Here is a 9126-nt window from a genome sequence, read left to right on the forward strand (position 1 = left end):
CTTCTTTGGCCTTCAACCTTTCTAAGCATGAAGATATTTTTCAATGAGTCTGCTCTTTGCACCAGATGGACAAAGTGTTGGAGCTTCAGCTTTAGCAGCAGTCCTTTCGATGACTATTCACAGTTGATTTCCTCTAGGATCAACTGGTTTGACCTCCTTGCACTCCAAGGGTCTCTCAAGAGTCTTCTCCAACACCACAATTCACAAGCATTTATTCTTTGTCTCTTGGCATTCTTTATGGTCCAACTCTAGCATCTGTACATGACAACTGGATAAAACCATAGCTTTGACTATGAGAATATTTTTCAGCAAAATAATGTCTCTGCTTTTGAATATGCTGTCTAGTTTTGTCACAGCTTTCCTCCCAAGGAGCAAACATCTTTTAATTTCATAGCGACATTGATTTTGAAGCCCAAGAAAATAAAATGTATCTCTGCTTCAGTATCTACCAAACAACTCAAAGAAAGTGTCTGTATCCTTTGAAGGGGACCCAGAAACTTGCTCCAAGGCTGCACTATTGTTTCTGCTGGGTGCTTGTTTCTCCCTTGTTTCCCATCTACTTTCACCCTAATTAACAACTGCAAACCTGCCCATTAAACTCAGAGAAAGTCAGGGAGACTGAATGAAACCTATTTCCTGTAATTGAGGAAGTGAGAGACACAGAAAAGCTTTTGTGCCCAGGAGCCCCACAGAACCCAGCTTTGTATCACCAGAAGTGAGTTTTATTAGGACTTCATTTTCTCTATGTTCTCACAAAGTTAGTCATCCTAAAGATTTGAGGTGATTTATCTTTTGGTTTTGATTTACATTTCCTCCTTGATTAGTGATGTTGAGCACCTTCTCATGGTCCTATTAGCATTTTTATATTTTCTTTGGAAAAATACCTATTCAGGTCCTTTGGCCATTTTTAAATTAAGTTATTTGCTCTTATGTTATTTAGTTGTAGAAGTCCCTTATATATTTAGATATTAACTCCTTATGAACATATACTTTGCAAGCTTTTTGTTTTTGTTTTTTCTTCCCATTCTATAGGTTACATTTTCAAGTTATTTGTTTCCTTCAATGTGTAGAAACAGTCTGGGTTTAGAACTTGAGATCCTAAACTTCAGACTAATGTCATGATGGGAGAAAGCTTAACTGATCTGATAGCTTTTGCATCTGGGAGCCCTGATTGGGCCTTTTACAAGCCTGACAACCTCACTGGATAAAGTTTATCTACATAGTTCTGTGTCTGCATGGAGATGGAAAAAGACCCAAAAGAGGCTGGTTTTCTAGCCCTCTCTGCCAATGCACCATTCATAGAAGTGCAGTTTTCTTGGACTCACATTAAAAGTTCAGCAATGTGTTGTTTACCAGAGAATGACCTCAGTCCATATCACATGGAATGAAATAATTGTACAACCAAGTTCTCCCTAAATTCATTATGATAACATACAAAGCAAAGCAATGAACAGAAAGATATAGCCCTTTGTGTCGACATATATAGCCACATGTGTGATTAAACATAGACCTGTGTGTGACAATATACCGCCTTCTTTATAGAAATATATAGACCTGTGTGTGATATATCAAATACACATGCATATACATATACAAATGTATCCATATTGATAGTCAAATACTGACCCATGTATTATCAGCTAAAGACCTCTGTGTGTTAACATACAGACATAATGTGTAATTGGGTGGAAACCTACATAACATTGAATATGTAGGTACAAGGGATACCAACATACTTGTGTGTTGTTGGCTCAGGGATATGGATATTTGCATTTAACAAACATCTGTGGCCTTGAGGACTGAACTGTAATTCATGACAATGAATGTCATTGAGCACTTTCTGAGCAGCTCATTGAAAATGCAAATCAAACATAAATAGCACCCTCTTCTTTTATTTTTTTTAACAACAAAACCAAAATGTCAGTCATATGTACACTCTATGGAGATAATTACAGATTTTTATTGAGACATCAGTAAATCCTTCTCAATATGTGTCCTGTTCTGGATGGGAAAACACAATACTAAACTATGTCATTCTCCTCAAAATATAAAGCATTGTGGTATTCTAAATAAATTTTTATGGGAAGTTTTCAAACTTTGCCTAATGACTGTTTAAAGGAAGAAGAGAAGGAAAGGGAGGAGAAAGGGAAAGTGCCTCAGAATTCAAACTTATAGATATTGTAAAACCTGACATAGTAAATAGAAAATTATGAAATTAGCTGAAATTAATAATTATGTTGACATATCATTTTAAATGTTGGGGAAAATAGGGTTACATATTTTACTTACACAGACAAAAATAAATTGTAGATGGGTAAATAAAGTATTTTTTTTTAATTTATTTTTTTGAAATATAGTTGATTTACAATGTTAATTTATTTTTAACAGCAAAAGTATTCAGTTATATATTTGTGTAAGTGCTTAGTCACTCAGTCATGTCTGACTCTTTGCAACTCCATAGACTGTAGCTTTCCAGGATCCTCTGTCCATGGGGATTCTCCAGGCAAGAATAGTGGAGTAGGTTGTCATGCCCTCCTTCAAGGGATCTTCCCAAACCAGCGATTGAACCTAGGTCTCCCACATTGCAGCCAGATTCTTTACAGTCTGAGCCACCAGGGGAGCCCAAGAATACTACAGTGGGGTAGCCTATCACTTCTCCAGGGGAGGGAGCTAGAGATTATCATACTAAAGGCAGTCAGAAAGAGAAAGACAAATAACATGTCACCCATATGGAGAATCTAAATATGGCACAAATAAATTTATCTATGAAACAGACTCATAGACACAGAAAACAGACTTATTGTTGAAAATATTTTTGTTATGATTTATCACAAGATATTGGACATAGTTCCTTGTCCTTTGCAGTGGGACCTTATTGGTTATACATTCTATACATAACAGTATCCATGTGCTCATCCCAAACTCCCAATCTTTTCCTGCCACACACCTCCCACTTAGCAACCACAAATCTGCTTTCTGTGTCTATGAGTCTGTTTCATAGATAAATTTATTTGTGTCATATTTTAGATTCCCTGTAATAGTGACATATGTTATTTGTCTTTTTCTTTCTGATTGCCTTAAGTATGATAATCGTTAGGTCCTTCCATGTTGCTAGAAATGACATTCTTTTTTATGGCTCTGTAGAATCTCCACTGGCTCCTGTATTGGCAAGCAGATACTTGACAACAGAGGCTCCTGTAAAGTACAAGATGTCTTTTTATTAGGGGATTAATCCCACTCATCAGGGCACTGCCTTCATGACCTAATCAATTTCCAATGGACGCCCTCCAAATACCACCACATTAGAAAGAATGTAATTTATGATTTTAGATAGGGAAACAAACTCTCAGCCTATAATAGCATCCAAAAGTAGAAGAACAAATTATATAATATCCAACAAACACAGATGCTTATTATAATTTGTGAACACTGTTGAGTTTGAGAAGACAAAAAATAATATTAAGAAATCTCCATGTAACAGGATAAAAATCATCAGGATATGAGGTTTCTCACACACTGTGATTTACTAGCAAAATACACCCATCACCCCATAGCCTTGCCCCCTCATGGATCCAGAGTAAATATGAAAGTGAAAAGTGAAACTCACTCAATCTTGTCTGACTGTTTGTGACTCTCCAGGTAAGAATACTGGAATGGGAGGATGTTCCCTTCTCCAGGGGATCTTCCCAACCCAGGAATCAAACCGGGGTCTCCTACATTGAAGGTGGATTCTTTACCAGCTGAGCTATATGGGAAACATACAAATAGGTTTCTTTGATCGTATGCTTCCAAACACATTAGAGGAGGATAATATGTTGTTTCAAGCTTGATTTAGACAGGGAGAGAATTTTATGAACGATGTCTCTGAAAGATAAAACAGTATATTTTGACTTGTTTATCACTAGCAATTTGTGTAACATTAATAAAAGAGATGAACATGGCATACAAAGTCATGGCATATGAAGTCAACATCTTTTTTAACGATGATATCACCAAAATATCTGGTGTCAAGCTCCATCATGCATATTAGATGCTTATGATCATGGATTATGCTAAATTTACATGTAAAGGACAGAGGCTGGATCACTATAGAAGGCTATGAAACATATAAGCCAAAGAGTAGATTGGGATATTTAAAAATATTGGAGGCTTTACCAGATATTCCAAACTATCTGAGAAGAAGGATTGGTCACCTTTATGAAAATATAACTCCAAACAATGCAGGTAAATTTGAAGAGATAATGTGATTGCCCAATTGGGAAAATAAGTAAGATGTCAGTGTTTTTATGTATATGTACCTTGTTCGATCAGATTTATTTATAAAGATAGTCTCCTTATGTTTAATATTACAGCTCTGAAATATTCACCTTCAACCTCATCATGCTAAGACATACAAAGAAAGATTATATATATATATATATATATATATATATATATATATAATATTATATTATCTTGCAGACAAAAATAAGACATATACTTCAAATATTAATACAGGTTGTCTCTGTGGGAGTATGAGTGAACAAAGGTTTTCTATCATATTTCTATGCTATTCTTTTAATATTTGTAACGAGTCATTAATTCTGAAAAAGGTTATATTATTTAAGACAAAAACATGAGGAAATCTTCCACTAATTTAATAAATTTACATGGAACATAAATCTGCAGTCGCAATGAAAGTGAAAGTGAAAGTCTCCCAGTTGTGTCCAACTCTTTGCGTCCCCATGGACTATACAGTCCATGGAATTCTCTAGACCAGAATACTGGAGTAGGTAGCCTTTCCCTTCTCCAGGGGATCTTCCCAACCCAGGGATCAAACCTAGGTCTCCCACATTTCAGGCAGATTCTTTACTAACTGAGCCACAAGGGAATTCTCAATAGAGACATTTTTTTTTTGACATTTTTAATTGCAGAAATCTTACAAATGTATTTTAAATATATATATATATATATATATATATATATATATATATATATATACTTTGAAGAAGGAAAATCTTAAATATTTTTGATCATTGGAATTATTCACATAATAATTTTTTTCATCTTGCTAAAGTTATTAAACATGAGATATTTGTTATTGGTGTTGTTTTGTGTGTGTGTGTGTGTGTGTGTTAGTTGCTCAGTTATATTCAACTTTTTGTGATCTCATGGACCGTAGCCTGCCAGGCTCCTCTGTTCATGAGATTCTGCAGGCAAGAATACTATAGTGGGTTGCCATTCCCTTTTCCAGGGGATCTTCCCAACCCAGGAATCAAATGCAGGTCTCCTTCATTTCAGGAGACCTAGTAGTCACACATGACTTTCCTGGGAAGAGCAATTCTTCAGGGAAAATAGGTGATGCTTTTCCCTGGTGCTTCAATTTCTTTTTCTGATCCAGAGCTTTTTCATGGCGTTTTGCATTTCTCCATTTCTTGGAGTATAGAATAGAGGGTTCAACATAGGGGTGACTGTGGTATAAAACACAGCCAAAGATTTATCAACAGGTAAAGTACAAGGTGGTCTCACATACAGAAAAATACAGGGCACAAAGAAGAGAAGCACCACAGTAATGTAGAAGCCACAGATGGAAAAAGCTTTGTGCTTTCCTTTCTGACTAAGATTCTTCAGGGAGTGCAGAATGACCACATAGGAGATGAATAAGAGTGCAAAGATGACCACAGATATTGTGCCATCATTGACAACTAATGAGAGGGCAGTAATGTGGATGTCAGTGCAGGCAAGTTTTTACAAGGGGTACAAGTCACAGAAGAAATGGTCAATGACATTGGGGCCACAGAAGGGAAGATTGTAAATAAAGATAGGATGAAGAACAGCATGTAAAAACCCACCAACCCACGCCAAGAGCATAAATATGCACTCGCTGATTCACGATTGTCAAATAATGCAAGGGTTTGCAGATGGTCATGAAGCGGTCATAAGCCATGACCACCAGGAGTAAAATCTCAGCACCACTAAATAAGTTCTCCATAAAAAGCTGGGCCATTTCCAGTTTTTTAAGAGCAAACCAGAAGAGAAAGAGACATGTGTACCCCAATGTTCATCGCAGCACTGTTTATAATAACCAGGACATGGAAGCAACCTAGATGTCCATCAGCAGATGAATGAATAAGAAAGCTGTGGTACATATACACAATGGAGTATTACTCAGCCATTAAAAAAGAATACATTTGAATCAGTTCTAATGAGGTGGATGAAACTGTAGCCTATTATACAGAGTGAAGTAAGCCAAAAGAAAAACACCAATACAGTATAATAATGCATATATATGGAATTTAGAAAGATGGTAACAATAACCCTGTATACGAGACAGCAAAAGAGACACAGATGTATAGAAGAGTCTTTTGGTCTCCGTGGGAGAGGGAGAGGGTGGGAAGATTTGGGAGAATGGCATTGAAACATGTATAATATCATGTATGAAACGAGTTGCCAGTCCAGGTTTGATGCAGGATACTGGATGCTTGGGGCTAGTGCACTGGGACGACCCAGAGGGATGGTATGGGGAGGGAGGAGGGAGGAGGGTTCAGGATGGGGAACACATGTATACCTGTGGCGGATTCATTTTGATATTTGGCAAAACTAATACAATTTGTAAAGTTTAAAAATAAAATTAAAAAAAAAAAAAAAAAGCTGGGCCATGCAGGCTTGGAAGGAAATGGTTTTCTTCTCACAAATGAAGTTTTTAATCATATTTGGGGTGAAGATTGTAGAATAAAGAGCATCCAAAAATGATAAGTAGCCAAGAAAGAAGTACATGAGTCATCCAGGGTTGGGCTGAACACCACAGTCAGGACAATGAGTAAGTTGCCCACCACGGTCACAATGTAGATGAGCAAGAACACCACAAACAGTATTTTCTGTCCCTGGGATCTCTGAGCAAGCCCTAAGAGGACAAACTCAATAGCATTAGTCCTATGTTCCATAGGTGCTTCTTTATGTCTTAGTTCAGAGTTCAGCACCAAATTACCTGTGAATAAAATTATTAGAGATGAGTTATTGAAGTCTTTTATATGTTTTATTATGTTCTGATGCTTTCAGATATTATAATACAGACTGATTAAAACATTGTCCCTAAACTTAACAATATTGTAAACTCATGGAGAAGCAAGTGATTAGAGATATTTCTGGGGAAAAGACACAGTATTAAATAAATGAGTTGCCACAACTAGCTTTCCATGAAGATGCTAATTAAATTGTACATAAGCTAGTAACATATAAAATAAAAACTGATTAAACATTTAATGAAAAAGGAAAGCAAAGTTTACCTTTCATTTACTTTCCATTTAATAAAATGTGACATTACATTCTAGAAGTAGAAGAATCTTTTTAATGAATTTTTGAATACAAAATAGACATATCTGACAATTTCAATTTTTTTTAAAGAATTTAGGAAATGATGCCACAACACCAATAGACAAAAGTAGCTTGGAAACAAATTTACATGAATAAAAATATCAAGTGAAACTGAAAGTTACCCAGTCATGTCCGACTCTTTGCAACCCCATGGACTATATAGTCCATGGAATTCTCCAGGCCAGACTACTGGAGTGGGTTCCCTTCTCCAGGAGATCTCCCCAATCCAGGGATCGAACCCAGGTCTCCCGCATTGCAGGCGAATTCCTTACCAGCTGAGCTGGTAACATACAGTTAATATATAAAATTGACAAATATGCATAAACAATTAACTAATAAAGATAAAAATATAAATGAAAGTTAAAGGAAGAGTACCTCTAAATGGTGAACAAACATGTGATATGATGCTGAAGCTCACCTATGTACAGAAGAAGTAGAAATTGAAGTCACAGCTTGATTACTATAGCATTAAATTACTTTCTTAAATATCACTGAATCAAGGTGTAAAGCTGCTGCTTCATCTTTTAATTTCATCAGGTTAATAAGTTATGTTTAGAGAACATATTGAATCTATCTTCAGATTTACAAATATCTGCCCATGAAAATATCCCCAAATTGTTACAGTTGAAATTAATTTCTAAGAATGTCTTCCAGAAGGCAAATTTATTCCAGATCATTAAAATATGAAAATATCTAAAAAAAAGTATAACAAAATAGAATCAGTCTTCACATATTTTAGGAATCACAAAGGGTTCATAACATGGCTGATTTATGAAAATCACAAAATAAAACTCTTAAATAACTGAATTCTCAGAACATCAATGTACTGTAGCAAAATGGTGAGCCTAGTTCAGAATTTTGTGTCTAAATATACTTCCAGGTTTACCTGCATATGGAGAAAGCCATTCAACTCACGTTCTGGGCTCTAGTGCCTTCTCAAAGCATTGACTTTTGTTCACTGATGCCATCTCTGGAAACACAGTGAACAAGATACATGCAGCATCACTGGACTTTGAACTGGTTCCAAGTGACCAACATATTCTATGGTTGCAGGAAATCTAATCCATCTCAGACATTCAAGGAAAAAAAAAAAAAAACTCTCAAATTGTTTGGATTTTCAAAGTGAATATCAATGTCCTGTTACCTAAAAACTCTGAATCTTGATTGTGAAGAGGAGCTCAAAATATCCACCATTGGGCAATGTGTGCTGATAACAAACACATGTTAAATCAATATTTTGATGGAGGAAACTATCCAGATTATGTAAGATTTGTTCACAATAAATTTTTGCTGTTTTCATTTATACCAATGAAAGTGAAATAGCCTTTGCAATATTTTGATTCTCAATCAGTTAGACTGCCCTGTTTTCATACAGCATTGTTCTTTGGATTTCCTGAAAGAAGGAGAATAATTTCATATACTTACATTATTGTGCTTTGATTCTGTCCCTTTGATTTGAGAAGAAGCCCATCATGTGATTACTACTAAAGACAAATTGTCTCTGTGATAAGGGTAAATGATTCTAAACTTTATCTACATTTAACTGAAGTAACTACTATTGAGTCATTCAATTAGTGCATCTCTAATGGTGATTTTTTTTTCTAATTAAATTCTTTGAGACCATAATCATAATTCTGAGGGCATATAATTTATCTCCAGAGATGCAAGGATGGTCATTGTGTAGAAAATAACTTATAGAACTCTGTCCTCTGGGGGAAAATACTAAAAAATAACTTGAGAACATTTCATTAAAACAGAAAAGTGCAGTATGAG

At 35.6% G+C, this 9126-nt stretch overlaps 1 pseudogene; it reads right to left on the minus strand.

Moving 5' to 3' along the window:
• Positions 1 to 5358: 5358 nt before the first annotated feature.
• LOC133233043 (olfactory receptor 4A15-like) lies at positions 5359 to 6923 on the minus strand (annotated as a pseudogene).
• Positions 6924 to 9126: the final 2203 nt, after the last annotated feature.

The sequence above is a fragment of the Bos javanicus genome, chromosome 19, assembly GCF_032452875.1.
Source record: "Bos javanicus breed banteng chromosome 19, ARS-OSU_banteng_1.0, whole genome shotgun sequence".
Classification (NCBI taxonomy): domain Eukaryota; kingdom Metazoa; phylum Chordata; class Mammalia; order Artiodactyla; family Bovidae; genus Bos; species Bos javanicus.